General features: G+C 36.3%; 1 protein-coding gene across 2 annotated transcripts in view; it reads right to left on the bottom strand.

Annotated features, from left to right (window-relative positions):
* The window catches only part of GALNT13 (polypeptide N-acetylgalactosaminyltransferase 13), a 962305-nt gene that overhangs the window by 741492 nt on the left and 204414 nt on the right, over positions 1–16399 (bottom strand). The gene's annotated exons all lie outside the window — the stretch shown is intronic.

The raw sequence follows: 16399 nt of genomic DNA on the forward strand, positions 1-16399 counted from the left end.
TTGATGGCAGTAAACAGGAAGTGCATTTCCTACTACCTTTGTAGGTAAGGTTTCTGCAAAATTAGCCCCTGGGCTATAATTTCCTCCAGGTGGATTCAATTTTTGGCTATTTTCCCAACCAAACTAAAGAGTTTAAATAATGCAGGAGCATTATTTTGTCCATAAATTATAGTACTATAAGAGATTGTCAATCAATCACTAGGTATTAGCAATGCAATTATTTAAAAGAGAAATGAATACAAACTAACACAGGGAGGAAAGTTTCCAACACACAATTCAGGCCACTCACCAGTGCCCTCAGATAAAAGCCATACTTGCTGGGTTTCTTTAGTCTTTTCTTACCTTCCTTTTCATGTCACTTGTATTTTGAAACTATGGTAAGAACAAAATGGAAGAAACTACGCTGAAGCATTGTTTTGCTGATAAGTGAAAGAACTCTTTACCAGAAATAGAAATAACAAATCTTTTTACTATGTTTGTCATTGCCTAAATTCATCTTATTTATGCTTTGAAAAATTTCTGATATATTGTTTTAATGTAAAATTTTCCTAATATACTTAAAAGATTATATGATTAGAAACTAAACTAATATGTATTGGTTTAAAAAAAATTAAGCATGGTTATCTTTAGCTGCAGGTTGCTATATTAAATTACTTTTTATGGTGCTAGAGATCTTTCTGAATAACTTAATAATTCTAAAAGAGAAAAAATTTTAAAGGAGAGACATTTTAAAAAACTTCCATTGAAATTCTCTAAATTAAAAATGTTTGTAAGACACTAAATTACAACTAATATTTTAAGATCTTTTAAAAAATTCTTTTGAATTTTAGATGAGATTTAATTTGAAAGCTTATTATAATAACTTAGATCATAAGACAGTGAAATGAAAGTCCTTTTTGATGAGTAATTTTAAATTTCAAGATTGAAGCTATGGATCTTTGTTTCCTGTCTTTAAGTTTGAAATGGAGCTCAACAGTTTGATACTGACTGCTAAGACAGACATTTTGAAGTAAAAAGGACATTTCTTTCACCTTTTGAAAATTCAAAGTAATCTGCTAAGAGGTTCTGCAATATGTAAGGCATTAATAGAATCAATTTCCTTATAAGACAAAATCCATGTATGCTGTGGGAAATTACATCCTGTAACTACTAAATTTCTAGAGTATTCATTCATCTGCTTAACTAGTGTTTCTATTTTGCTTGTATTTTAGCTTTTTTTGGAGATGCATGAAATACTGTTGGGATAAAATATAAGGAAATGCTCTTTTTTGATTTTACTTCTGGCTTAGATTGTTCATCCTTAAATCCAAAGATGTGACATTTCCTTCAATATATAACATGTCAAACAGGAAGGCAAAGAATAAAGAAAAGAATAAAGAAAACTAACACCATTGTCCAATGTTTGAAGAGTATTTTCAAAATATTCTTTCACAGTTTTTATACAGTCTTACAGCTTTGACTCCAGAAGTGAGAAAGCAGAGAGAAAAAGCAGTAGGAAGTAGTATAGCTTGTCATTCAAGGAAATATAGTTGAGAAACATTCTATAATTAAAGGGTTAATAGGCTAAGTTATCTATTGTAGAACATTGTGTTCATTTTCTGAAGAATGTCTTGGGTTTTGATTGTAGAGAGAAAATGCAAGGACAATTCTATCTTGAAGAGGAATATTAAAAATGCACAGAAAAAACTGTATAAAACATGTATAAAAATCTATAAAATAATACCTCAGAACACCAAAGTCAAATAAAAAAAATTGGAGAAATCTACCATGTTTCTGCCAGGAAGCATGAATATTGTTAATATACCAGTTCTTCCCAAATTGATTATACAACTTTTCTGGAGAACTATCTGACAAATAAATTTCTTACAAAAATTTTTATCCTCTTCTAGTTATTTATCTTAAAGACAGAGTGTGATACAAATAAACATTTCTATGACACAGGAAGATTACTTTCATGACCAATAGTCAGTTTAGTTCAGTTCAGTGACTCAGTTGTATCTGACTCTTTGAGACCCTATGGACTGCAACACACCAGGCTTCCCTGTCCATCACCAACTCCCGGAGCTTGCTCAAACTCATGTCCATCGAGTCTGTGATGCCATCCAACCATCTCATCCTCTGTTGTCCCCCTTCTCTTCCTGCCTTCAATCTTTCCAAGCATCAGGGTCTTTTCCAATGAGTCAGTTCTTCGCATCAGGTGGTCCAAGTATTAGAGTTTCAGCTTCAGCATCAGTCCTTCCAATGAATATTCAGGACGGATTTCCTTTAGGACAGACTGTTTGATCTCCTTGCAGACTGACCAATAGTAGCAGACTCAATATATAAACTTGGGCATGCAAAGATTTAACATGTAGCCTTCAAAGACCATGCTCAGAAAATATTCATCAAAATATTTATAAAAAATATAATGTTTCACTATGAATTTTACATGAGAAAAGTAGGTTGTACTACACTATAAAGGATAATCCCAACATAAATATTATAAACACTCAATAAAATAATTACATGTAGACATATATAGAAAAATTTTGGCTGAAAAGATATTTGCCAACATTTTATGGTGGTTCCCAACAGATAGTAGAATTTGAACAATTCCTTTTTTATTAAAAAAAAATCATTATTTCCCATGGCCCCCAAATACTTTTTCCATTGGTTGAGTTTATAAATTATAAAATATTTCAAACACAGAAATGTACAGAAAATTATACAAATGGCACACACTCAAATTTAGCATATATTACTTTTTTGAGGCATGGAATTAGAAATGGTGGTGGTTTAGGTGTTTTAGTCACTAAGTCGTGTCCAACTCTTACAATCCCATGGACTGTAGCCCACCAGGCTCCTCTGTCCATGGGATTTTCTAGGCAAGAATACTGGAGTGGATTACCATTTCCTTCTCCAGGGAATTTTCCTGAACCAGGAATCGAACCTGGGTCTCCTGCATTGCAGGCAGATTCTTTACTGATTGAGCTATGAGGGAAGCCCATGGAATTAGAACTAGTAAACTATATATAGGCTTCCCTGGTGGCTCAGATGGTAAAGAATCCACCTACAATGCAGGAGATGCAGGCTTAATTCCTGTATCAGGAAGATCCTCTGGAGGAGGGAATGGCACCCTACTCCATTATTCTTGTTTGGGAAGTCACATGAACAGAGGAGCCTGGTGGGATACAGTCCATAGGGTTGCAAAGAGTCAGACACGACTGAGCAAGTAAGCACACATGCACAAACTGTATGTAAGAAGAGGTAATAAGGAGATATAATGAGACAGAGCAGAGAGATGACATACACACAGCAGATATGGGACTTGGCTTTGGCCAACTGGTAGGAGGGGTAGAAATTCTGGTTGAGGTTAAAATGCACCCTCAAAGTAATAAGGAGGAACCTTCAAAGATTACTAATGAAAGAAGGGAAGTGGAGAATATTCTGGTATATATACCCAACTACAGAAAGAAACAGAAATCTATTTTCAGCTTTTTCTGTTAGCTTCAAATTTGGTCATCTCCCTTTGGTTTCAAGACACATTTGTAGCTGTCTCACTTGTAGGACTTTTCCTTTCTTCGCTTTTCTTCCTTGGTCATTAAAGTGATTTTCCTGTATCATTAAAGAGAGGAAGATCCTCTCTTCCATTTTTATGCTATTTTCCAAAGTTTTATTCTTTCCACATTGATATTATCAGCTATATATTTTCTATATCAAATATGTAATATATTCTCAAGGTAGAGATGTTTCTATCCTTGTGAAGGGACCTCACTCTTAAAGTCCAGTCTCAAATATCCATGATGCCTTTGGATGAAATCACTTCCATCTTTATACCACACCTAATACATCCATCATTTTCACCACACACTAGATTCCCTTTCCTGACTTTCCTATTTCCAGTACATCTGTAACAATTTCCCAAGTCTCAGTCTGAGGGGGGACCTTCTTCCAAATTCAGTCTTCTGACTTTTGACAGGCCACAAAAGATCTACTGACAAGCACACACACATGGTTGTTGGCAGGTGTGTTAGTTTCTTTGGTACAACAGCCTTGGTAGTTTAAACAAAAGCTTTTACTTTTTCACAGTTCTAGAGGCCAAAAGTCTGAGGACCAGGTGTTGGCAGAGTTGGTTCCTGCCCAGGTCTGTGAGAGGAGGCTCTGTATCAGCCCTTGGTCTTCTACCATTGTTTTCACATCCTTTTCCCTCTGTACCTGTATTCAAATTTCCTCTTTTTATAAGGACTCGGTTCACACTGTATTAGGCCCGTGCTACTGACCTCACTTAATTTTCTCTGAAAAGACTCTGCTTCTAAATGCAGTCATATCTGAGGTTCTGGGAGTTAGCTCTTTAACATATGAGTTTGGGGAGGGGACACAATTCAGGACTCAAGTTCTCACTGGCTGTTGACTGCAGATTTCAGATCCTTGTCTTGAGGGCCTGTCTGTGGGCAGCTTGCAACTAGGTAGCTAGCTTCCCTCATAGAGAGCAAGATAAAAATTGAGAGAGTAAGTAAAACAGAAGCCAGAGTCTTCTTGCAGTCAAAACTTGGGGTGTGACACCCTGTCACTTTCAGCATATTTTATTCATAAGAAGTGGTGTCTAATCCCAATTGTTTGTAATTCTCTGTAGAATTTGTAGTAACTGCCACCCCATGTCTCAGCTTTGACTCCTGTTGACTAATTCTGGGACAACGGAAAATGTCAGATCTGATACCCTGTTCCATTTAGATTTAGGCTTTTTGGCTTTTTTTAAAATTTGAAGGCGGTTTTTCTAGCAAAAAAAAAAAAGTGCCCCATTTTTAGTATTCTTTCTGAGATCTGTGAAAATCAAGAATATCTAGCTTCATATGTTGGCTAAATGAAAGCCTCCTTTTCAAATGGCAGTTTTCCTAGCCACCAAGAGGAATCCATGCCCTGGGTGGTACCTGCCTATTTATTCTTGCCTGGCATGCACACCAAAGCTTCATCATCCAGTGCATGTTGTACATCTCAACTAGAAAGAAAACTAATCAATTCTCTACAGATGTGTTCATTCTAATTCTGTGACACCGAGAAGTCTGTAAGTGCATTTTCTTGTAACAGTACAAGATGGCAGGGTGAGGATGAGGAAAATGAGGCCATAGAAAGTCATGCCACACTCCTGAACCTGCCTAATGACAGAACTAATGTGACAACTTTATAGTTTCTGACACTGTGATTGCTTTCAATCCAATAGGCTGCCCTCCAAAGTGGAAAAAATGTAATATCAAGGCTATGGGATGATTCTAGTGTTTTATGCAACAAGACTTCAATTTGTAGAAAGCAAAAGCAAGTGAAGAAAAATCCTCAGCCCCTTTGCACATGATGGTTCCTCTCTCAGAAATGCTCATACCACTGCTGCTTCACTGAGCTAATACCTAATTATCTCTCAGAGCTTACCTTTGTACTTTAGGAACATTCGTCTGAGTGTTCCATGTTGTCACCAAGTAAGTTTTATCACTGTTGCTTCTGTTTAGTCACTCAGTCATGTACAACTCGTTGTGACCCCATGGACCATAGCCCACCTGGTTCCTTTGTTCAGGATTTCCCACGCAAGAATACTGGAGTGGGTTGCCATTTCCTTCTCCAGGGATTCTTTCCAACCAAGGGATCAAACCCATGTCTCCTACATTGGCAGGCGGATTATTTACCACTGAGCCACCAAGGGGAGCCCAGGTTTTATCATACCATATTGTAATCTCACACTTAATTATCCATCTCTCCAAATAAACTGAATTAGGAGGCAGAAATCACGTCTCTGTTAGTGATCACTGTATCCCGGGCACCTAGTTCACTGCCTGGCACATGACAGGACCTCAAACTATTGCAACAAATACGTAGGCAGTATTTTCATTGCTCTCAAATTTGGGTGAAAAGTGGTCAATATTTGGGGCATATCATTAAAAAAGGAAATATCCCCTGAATGAACACTGATTGCATGTCCTATAGCCCTCCGACACAGAGCTATTTCTCTAACTAATAAGGTATTATCTAATGGTTGGTGTTAGGCTTTGGCTCTGTAAGCATCAAGAAGATATTATATGTAGAGAGAACAAGAGATTCTTTTATATGAGTTGGTTAGTAAAAACAAAGAACTAAATCCCAAGAACCAGAAATATGATTAAAATTGGGAACACAGAACCAAAAGTTTGAAGTTGGGTAAGATTTGTAGCAATAAGAGGTTAGGTATAAGCAAGGACTGCCCAGTGTGATTACAATTTTCAGCACTGACGGATCAGTAGTAACCCACACTGATAGTTTAAATGACTTTGGTTGTTTGACAAATAGGTTAAAGTGAGGTTTAAGAGGAATTAGATTAAGATCAGATGTGCAGGAAGATAGCTTCACAGGTATAAATGTTAAAAGTCTGTCCAAAAGAAGATTATGCTAGTAAAGAAGGCATGATTTAAGATATGAGCTGTATGGAAACATTACATAATGGATTACTGGCATGGAAGAGAAAAAATGTTAGCTACTTTATAGGACTATTATGGTATTCAGATTGTGATAGAAGGACAGTTCAGCAAAGCTATCATTGACTTTGATGGTGTCTTGCTGAATCATGCATGGTGTCAGAAGAATAGAAAATTTTCTTGAAAAATGAATACATTACATTCACCACACATGTTACACTAGATGGAAATGAAGCTGAACACTGAGCAAAATGTAAACAGTTCTTGATTTATTCAACAACTACAGGGGCTGACCAAAAGAGAGAAAAGCGGAAAATCTTGTTATGCTACATATGGATATTATATTTACATCTAAGAAAAATCAAAACCAGTTTTGCTATTGTAATCCAGATGTTTTATGAAAACTGCAGTCTCTAGTAAAATCATCACTCATGAGAAATTACACCTCCTCATTTTACTGTGAGTCTGGAGATATACAGATCAGCTTTGCCTTCTATATTATCTTATGATATAAAAATGGAACACAGTGATGCATTTGGGACTAACATTGAAAGCCGTGCTCATAAGAATATACTGAAATAATAAAGGTACTATTAAAAAATCTTTCTTCTATATCATGGGAGATGAAGTTAAAGGATACTTTATTTGAGTTGCATTTTATATTCCATTTTACTAAAGTTTTAAATCCAATTACTAATAACATGGCATGTGCACTTTAAGAATTGAATTGCAACAGTGAATGTTTAAAAAGAGACACCTGAGAATCTGAATTGGTGTCATTGCAGCAACTGTATCAAAATTATAACATCAGTATTGTGTTAGTGCCATTGGTTCAGTTTTTAATAGAAAGATAACACACTTCTAACACTTTAACAGCTGATTAGCATCTCTTCACAGACTCAGGTTAAATTTTCAATGAACAGCATAAATGCATTTGCATTCTTTCTCTCTTTGCATAGAATTATTTACAGAGAAAACAAGAGGAAAATGTCTTTGCCTTATATACGTGCCCCTTTCTGAAGTTAATTCATTTAATGAGTACTTCCTACGTACTGGGCAAAGAGTTAACACATAAACATTAGCTGGCCTTTGTAAAACCCTAATAATAGGTCATTCCAAAACTTAGCTGATAAAGTCAAGTTCCAAGATTAATTAATGGGTCGAAGACCACACAGCTAGTAAATTTTACAGCTGAGATTTGAGTCTAGCTCTGTATTGACTACTTGGTTTCCTACTACTTATCTATGTTCTTGCTTTGCTCTATGGATTAACTTCTAGCTTTCAAAGAGAAGTTCAGAAAGATATGAAGGAAAATTAATTAAAAGTTGAGAAATAGACTTTGTAATAAAGATTGACCCTTTCATGGGTCACAGCCTTGTCGTGGCAAAAGGGCTTGCATAACTCAATGAAGCTACGAGCTGAGCCATGCCATGCAGGGCCACCCAAAACGGACAGGTCATACTGGAGAGTTCTGACAAAACATGGCCTGCTGGAGGAAGAAATGGCAACCCACTCCGGTATTCTTGCCTCAAGAACCCCATAAACAATATGCAAAGGCAAAAAGACATGACACTAGAAAATGAGGCCCCAGGTGTGGAGGTATCTGATATGTTTCTGGAGAAGAGAGGAGGGCATTACTATAGACCCAGAAAGAATGAAGTGGCTGGGCCAAAGCAGGAATGACTTTCAGTTGTGGATAGGTCAAGTAGTAAAAGTAAAAGCTGGTCTTGTAAAGAATAATATTACAGAGGAACCTGGAATGTTAAGTCCATGATTTAAAGTATATTGGATATGGTCAAGCAGGATATGGCAAGAATGAACATCAGCATCTTAGGAATCAGTGAACTAAAATCGAAGGGAAGGGGTAAATTTGATTCAGATAACCATTATATCTGCTACTGCGGGCAAGAATCCCTTAGAAGAAATGGGGTAGCCTTCATAGTCAATGAAAGAGTTCAAAATGCAGTACTTAGGTGAAACCTCAAAAAAAAAAAAAAACCAAAAAACAGAATGATCTCAGTTTATTTTCTAGGCAAATCATTCAACATCACAGTAATCCAAGTCTATGTCCCAACTACTGATGTCAAAGAAGCTGAAGTTGACTAGTTCTATGAAGATCTATAACACCTTCTATAACTAACTCCAAAAAGGTGTCCTTTTTATCATAGGGGATTGGAATGCAAAAGCAGGAAGTCAAGAGATATCCAGAATAACAGGCAAGTTTGGCCTTGGAGTACAAAATGAAGCAGGGAAAGGCTAATAGAGTTTTGTCAAGAGAATGCACTAGTCATGGCAAACACCGTCTTCCAACCACACAAGAGATGACTCCACAGCTGGATATCACTGGATGGCCAACGCTAAAATCAGATTGATTTTGTTGGAGAAGCTTTATCCAGGCAGCCAAAATAAGACCTGGAGCTGACTGTGGCTCAGATCATGAGCTCCTTACTGCAAAATTCAGGCATACATTGAAGTAGGGAAAACCATTAGGCCATTGAGGTATGATTTAAATCAAATCCCTTATGCTCATACAGTGGGAGGTGAAGAACAGATTCAATGGATTAGATCTGGTGGAAGTCTGCCTGAAGGACTATGGACTGAGGTTTGTAACATTGTACAGGAGGTGGTGACCAAAACGATCTCAAAGGGAAAGAAATACAAGAAGGCAAAGTGGTTGTCAGAGACAAATACCTGAGGAAAGAAGAGAAGTCAAAGACAAGGGAGAACAGGCGAGATATACTCAACTAAATGCAGAGTTTGAGAGAATGGCAAGGAGAGATAAGAAGGCCTTCTTAAAAGAACAATACAAATAAAGAAAGGAAAACCATAGAATGGGAAATACTAGATATTTCTTCAAGAAAGCTGGATATACCAAGTGAACACATCATGCAAGGATAGGCACAATAAAGGACAGAATCAGTAAGAACCTAACAGAAGCGGAAGACATTAAGAAGAGGCGGCAAGAATTCACAGAAGAACTATAGAAAAAAATGTCTTAATGACCCAAATAACCATGATGGTGTGGTCAATAACCTAGAGTTGGACATCCTAATGTGTTAAGTCAAGCAGGCCTTGGGAAGCATTATTACAAACACAGATAGTGCAGGTGACAGAATTCTGGCTGCACTCTTTAACATTCTAAAAGTTGATGCTCTGAAGTGCTGCACTCGATATGCCAGCAAATTTGGAAAACTCAGCAATGGCCACAGGACTGGAAAAGGGCAATTTTCATTTCAGTCCCAAAAAAGGGCAATGTCAAAGAATGTTCAAATTACCATACCATTGCACTTTTTCCACATGCTAGCAAGATTATGCTCAAAATCCTTGAAGTTAGGCTTCAGCAATACATGAACTGAGAACTTCCAGATGTACAAGCTGGGTTTCGAAGAGGCAGAGGAACCAGAGATTAAACTGACACTATTTGTTGGATCATGTAAAAAGCAAGAGAATTCTAGAAAAAGTCTACATCTGCTTCGTTGACTATGCTAAAGACTTTGTGTGGATAAAAACAAAAAACAACAACAAAAAAAACACAGTGGAAAACACTTAAATAGATGGGAATACCAGCCCACCTTACCTGTCTCCTGAGAAATCTATATGTGGGTCAAGAAGCAACAGTTAGAACTGGACATGAAACAACTGTTTGGTTCCAAATAGGGAAAAGAGTATGAAAAGGCTGTATATTGTCACCCTAATATTTAGCTTTTATGCAGAATACATCATGCAAAATGACAGGCTGGATGAAGCACAAGCTGGAAGCAAGATGGTTGGGAGAAATATCAACAACTTCATATATGCAGATGATACCAATCTAATGGCAGAAAGTAAAGAGGAACTAAAGAGCCTCTTTATGAGAGTGAAAAAGCTGACTTAAAACTCAACATTTAAAAAACTAAGATCATGACATCCACTTCCATCATTGCATGGAAAATAGAAGGTAAAAAAGTGGAAACAGTAACAGATTTTATTTTCTTGGGCTTAGAAATCACTGCAGTTGGTGACTGCTGCCTTGAAATTAAAAGACATTCTCCTAGGAAGGAAAGTTATGACAAACACAGACAGTGTATTAAGCAGAGACATCACTTTGCAAGGAGATCCAACCAGTCCATTCTGAAGGAGATCAGCCCTGGGATTTCTTTGGAAGGCATGATGCTAAAGCTGAAACTCCAGTACTTTGGCCACCTCATGCGAAGAGTTGACTCATTGGAAAAGACTCTGCTGCTGGGAGGGATTGGGGGCAGGAGGAGAAGGGGACGACAGAGGATGAGATGGCTGAATGGCATCACTGACTCGATGGACGTGAGTCTGAGTGAACTCCGGGAGTTGGTGATGGACAGGGAGGCCTGGCGTGCTGCGATTCATGGGGTCGCAGAGGGTTGGACACGACTGAGTGACTGATCTGATCTGATCACTTTGCCAACAAGTCTGTATTTTCAAAGCTATGGTTTTTCCAGTAGTCATGTAGGGATATGATAATTGATCTAAAGAAGGCTGACCACTGAAGAACTGATGCTTTTGAACTGTGGTATTGGAGAAGGTCCTTGCGAGTTCCTTGAACTGCAAAGAAATCAAACCAGTCAATCTTACAGGAAATCAACCCTGAATATTCATTTGGAAAAACTGATGTTAAAGCTGAAGCTCCAATGCTGTGGCCATCTGATGCAAAGAGTGACTCTTTGGAAAATACACTCATGCTGGAAAGATTGAAGGCAAAAGGAGAAGTGAGGAGGAAGAGGGTGAGACAGTTAGATAGCATCACCAACTCAATGGACGTGAATTTGAGCAAACTCTTGGAGACAGTGAAAGACAGAGGAGCCTGTTGCCCTGCAGTCCATGGGGACACAAAGAGTTGGACATGACTTAGTGACTAAACAACAACAACAACAGAGATTGAGAAGTGCTGGAATTATTTAGCAAAGTGAAAATTATTTTAATATAATAATTTTGTGCTGTTTCTTCTACTAGTACTTTTCAAATACTTGGAAATAGAGTTTGATAGGCTAAATAAAAGCCCACTTTAGGAACAATTCTACTGTTTCCAATATCCTGTTCTCTTTTCATTATGGAGGGAAAATTGCACTTCCATACCTTTTAGACTTAGGTAAGCCATGTGATTGTGTTAGCCAGTGAAATGTGAAGTGGATAGAAATGGGTCAGTTTTGTCTATAGATACATGGAATTATTTTGGCTCAATTCTCCAGTCCATTCTTTTGCCATTACTGTCAAGGGAACTTATTTGACATGCTTTATTGTATTAAGCCAGTGACATTTTTACATTTTATTACCTTAGCAAAACCTTACCCCATTCTGACCTATACAAACCCTGTTAACCCTAAACTGACTGCCATTCTTATATGCCCCTATTTCAGGGAAAATAGGAATTCTTTCTAAAGAATATCTTTTTAACATGTAAATCATATCTAATATTCTACCATAAAAGACAAAATGTTCTATTAACCATTTTTGTCTTTAAAGTACAAATACTTTTGTAAGGCTGTTATAAAAAATGATCAATTACTGACAATTTAGTGTAATCAAATACTTCTAGCTAACAGTAATTTCATGTAAATACTAGGCAGGCATGTGGTATAAGTGTCTGAGCAACTCCAGGTCTGAATGAGGGCAGGAAGAATCTAAAAAATGGTTAATATTTAAAGAATCTAAAGGAATGATAAAAAGAAGAGTGTTGAAAACCCTAAAGTTAATTTCAGTGCAGGGCCCCAAATGAGATTGTACTAAAGATTCTATTGTTTAAAACCTTATACTTTAAAGTACATAAGAGATGTGAGGTAGAAACTGGTTATTTTTCCATTTAAAAAATAACATTTATGTGGTTTTGTTTAGTACAGAAAAGCATAAAATGAATATGAACATGTATTAATGTCTCAGCCCAGAAAACACCTTTTGTTAGGAAAAAGAGACAAATACATATGTCTCAATGTTTAAACAGTTAATCAAAAGTCTACAAACAATAAATGCTGGAGAAGGTGTGGATAAAAGGGTGAGGGTGGGATGATTTGAGAGAATATTATTGAAACATGTATATTACCATGGAGAATTCCACGGACAGAGGAGCCTGGTGAGCTACAGTCGATGGGGTCGCAAAGAGTCTGACACGACTGAGCAACATACACACACACAGAAATCAGTTCTTATATATCTTTTTGAGAAATTATTGTCATTTAACATTCTAACTCTGTGTCTATCTTCCTTTAAGTTTATATTACACAATCCTAGATATACATATAGATATATTCCTTTTTTTGTAAATATAAAAAGAAAATATTTATTGATATGGAAAACCACTCTCAGTATAATACTAAATGAAAATAGCAGACTACAACAGTAAATATTTATTCTACTATTCTACATGAATAGTAGAATGATTCTACATGTAGTTTTGGAAAGCTAGATATATTCTTGATAGTCGAGGTGGTGCTAGTGGTAAAGAACCTGTTTGCCAGCGTAGGAGATGTGAGAGAATCGGGTTCAACCCCTGGGTCAGGAAGATCCCCTGGAGGAGGGCATCGCAACTGAAGTATTTAGCATACATATTATTTGTACTTAAAAGGTATGATACCATACAAATATAATACCTCAATTATTATTCTCTTAATAATAACTCTGAAAAGTTTCCATATCAGCACTTATCTCACCTTTAGAAAGTCACCAAGCACATTATTCAACCAGTGCTTTACCAGAGGATATTGGAGTTTTTAGTTTTGCAATACAAAACAATATTATAATATACCCTTTTTCATATACCTTGTCATTAATTTGAAAATGTGTCTTTCAGGTTAAATTCTTACACCTGGAGTTGCTGAATTTAAGATTTTCTGCATTTTTCATTATTTGGATAGATATTGCCAAAAAACATTGCATCCATTTACTCTTCTACCAAAGCATGTGTGTATAGCTATTTCTCCATCCCTTACTTAACCTGAACTAGGTTTTGCCAATTTTTTTTCAGTTTTATTGAGACAGATATGTTGATAAATAAAATTTTAAATTACTTTACCTATATAATTTCACCAATTAAAATTTTGCAAATCTGGTATGTGAAAATTTGTATCTTTCACTGATTTTTTTCCTTAAATTATGAATAAGATTGTTTTCATTTAAAATTTTATTGACAATTTGCTCATAATTTCTTATCATTTATTTAAAGTAATTAATGTAAGTGGAGAAGGTTTATTTAGCTTATAAAAAAATAAATAAATGGTCTTGTATCTAAACTCATTTTGCTCTATGTTATATTTTTACATTTATCTTGATTTATGAGAAGACAGGAGGGAGAAGAGAGAAGTGCAGAAACTGAATGAGCAGGAAGTAAGATAAAGATTATGCATAGAAAATGCAAGAGAAATAAAAACAACTAAGGAAGAGAAGAAAGCAGTAATAAGGAGGAAATAGAAAACATGACTATTACACTTTATTGCTGCAGTTTTCCACAGCTAAATAGAGTTGGAAAGAAGAATAGGAGATTTAGTACAAGAGGAGAGCATTTCTGACTCCTTTATCTATTGTGAACTCAAATGCTTGCCAAATTAAAAAAAAAAAAAAGCTATCATCTTTTCTTTGGTTAGACTAGGACTAGCTGTGAATCTAATATATTAACTCCATGCTTCTGAAAATTATATAAATTTTTTTTCTTTTATCTTCTCATATTAAGCTTATTCTTAGAATAGTCTCTCTGTTTTGGCTTTAAATACAATATGTAATAATGGTTACATATTACACACATGCCAAGGAATTTTGCTTGCCACTCTATAAACAAATGATGATGTAGTTTTAGTTCACTAACTCAGAGAAGAAAATATAACTTTATTTTCTGATAATACTTCTTAATTTTTAGTATGAGTTCTCACTTCAACTTTCACTGGATTGAGGATTCTTAATCAAACCACTTTAAAATTGCCTCACTTGACCATTTACTCATCTTTAAATCCTAGGGTTTTAGGTGAAGAGGTGGGCTAGGTAGCACAAAATTTGGGTCGGCATACCTGGTTTATCTTTGTATCTTCACTGGTGACCAATGAAACTCACAAAGTACAAGCTGGGTGGTCCCTAGTTTGGATCTTAAGCCATCTTGGAGTCTAACCTTTTTCTATCCTATACTTCAGTTCTTCACAAGTATAACAGAAGAGGGCAGGGATTACTGCACTATTAACTTGCCACCTTTAAAGGAACAAGAATAGACCTACTGATCCTGGGCAATGCCAGGGTATGGAGGAATTCTGAGAGGCTGTCTCAAGCCCCTTTTGCTTGGAAATACCATGTGGTAATTTCTGGGCTCACACCTTAGTACACAAGCTTAGAACATAAGTTGAATCATTAAATTTAGCATTTTAGCTCTTTTTTCCATCTGTGTGTGTGTGTGTGTGTGTGTGTGTGTGTGTGTGTGTGTATGTGTGTGTGTACTTGGTTGCTCAGTCGTGTCCGACTCTTTGCAAACCCATGGACTGTAGCCCACCAAGCTCCTCTGTCCAGGGGGATTCTCCAGGCAAAAATACTGGAGTGGGTTGTAAGTAAGGTTCTCCATCCTTACTAGCTCTCAATCTATTTCCCCTTATAATCAAGAATACTACCTAGTATAGACTAAGAATAAGAAGTAGAGTTCATGCCAGGGGAGCTTTGCCAGTGTTCTTTATGGCACCTGAAATCTATTGCTTATAGCTTGGATATTTCTATTTGTCTGTACCCTAGATTGTCAAATTCAAAACCCAAGAATGATCTCTGTTCTTGTTTCTTCTTTCTTTTATAGCATGATCCCTTCCCTGAAACCTGGTGCAGAAGAGCTTACTTGATTGCATGTGAAAATAGTCATGAATAAAAATAAAATATAAGAGAAAATACACGGGAGTATTAATTACAATACTGTCCCATTTAACACCATCAGCAACATTATGGGCCATTTCCCAACAAAGAAGTAATATGAAAAAATATTCAAAGGATTTCAAAGTTTTAAATTTTTAAAATTACTATCACTATTAGAGGTTTTGCAACCATGCCCTTAACCAAGTAACTAGTTGCTTAACTAGTATCTTGATCTCATCTTTTATTACTTTTAAACTTATTTGAGGATTGCATTAGATTGCTCTAGAAAAACTACTACTCTTTAAAATGTATATGATCTAAGTCCTCTCCACTCCCCTCCATGTGCCACCACCTCTCAAGAGAACAGGTAACACTCAGAAACACTGAAAAGTGTTTGGTGCCCTGAAACAAAGATAATAGGGATAACTTTTTAAAGTGTTTATAATACCTTACATGGTTTATTTCAATTTGAAACCATCTTGATTGCCAACAAACCTTATAAAGAAGCTACTAACTTTTTCAGAGGTACTTGTTATAAACATCATTTCCCACTAAATTTGCAGTTACTGAAAAATGCCAATCAGCTTCGTAAAGTAAATTTAGTCTACCAGACTGAGCTTTAAAAGAAGACAGGAAATGATGAAACCACTTTTCACCATGGGTACTCCATTTTCACTGAAAAACAAAACAAAACAAAACAAAACTTGATTAAGACATGTTGACAGGCTAAAAGCAGCCTTGGCCAGGGCAGAGGAGAAAGTTAGTGCCTTAGTAATCAAAGCAGAGAACTTCTAAAATAAGTAGTCTAGGAAATGTTTCATCTAGGGAAGGCACAAAGCCCGGCTGCACTAAGGTTAAAGCAATTACTGAAATGTCAGGGCTGCACAGCAAAGGGAAGCTACAAAGATGCTTATGGAGGGTGACAGGCCTTTTTTTTTTTTTTTTTTGCATTCTCTTTACAACTGTTTTCAGTAAATGTGTAATGTTAGAGGTAGTTAGTCCAGGAATCTTTGGGATAGACAGCATCAGGAATAAAAGGCAGTAGCAATTGAAAGAAGTTTCTTTTAGATGTTAATGCTTTGGTGGAATTGACATTTTGGAGTCTCAAAAAGTTATTTAATAGCTTCAGTGAAGCACTGAGTATGTTTTGTCCTTGGACAAAACTAACA

Source organism: Bubalus bubalis, chromosome 2, assembly GCF_019923935.1.
Source record: "Bubalus bubalis isolate 160015118507 breed Murrah chromosome 2, NDDB_SH_1, whole genome shotgun sequence".
NCBI classification, from domain to species: domain Eukaryota; kingdom Metazoa; phylum Chordata; class Mammalia; order Artiodactyla; family Bovidae; genus Bubalus; species Bubalus bubalis.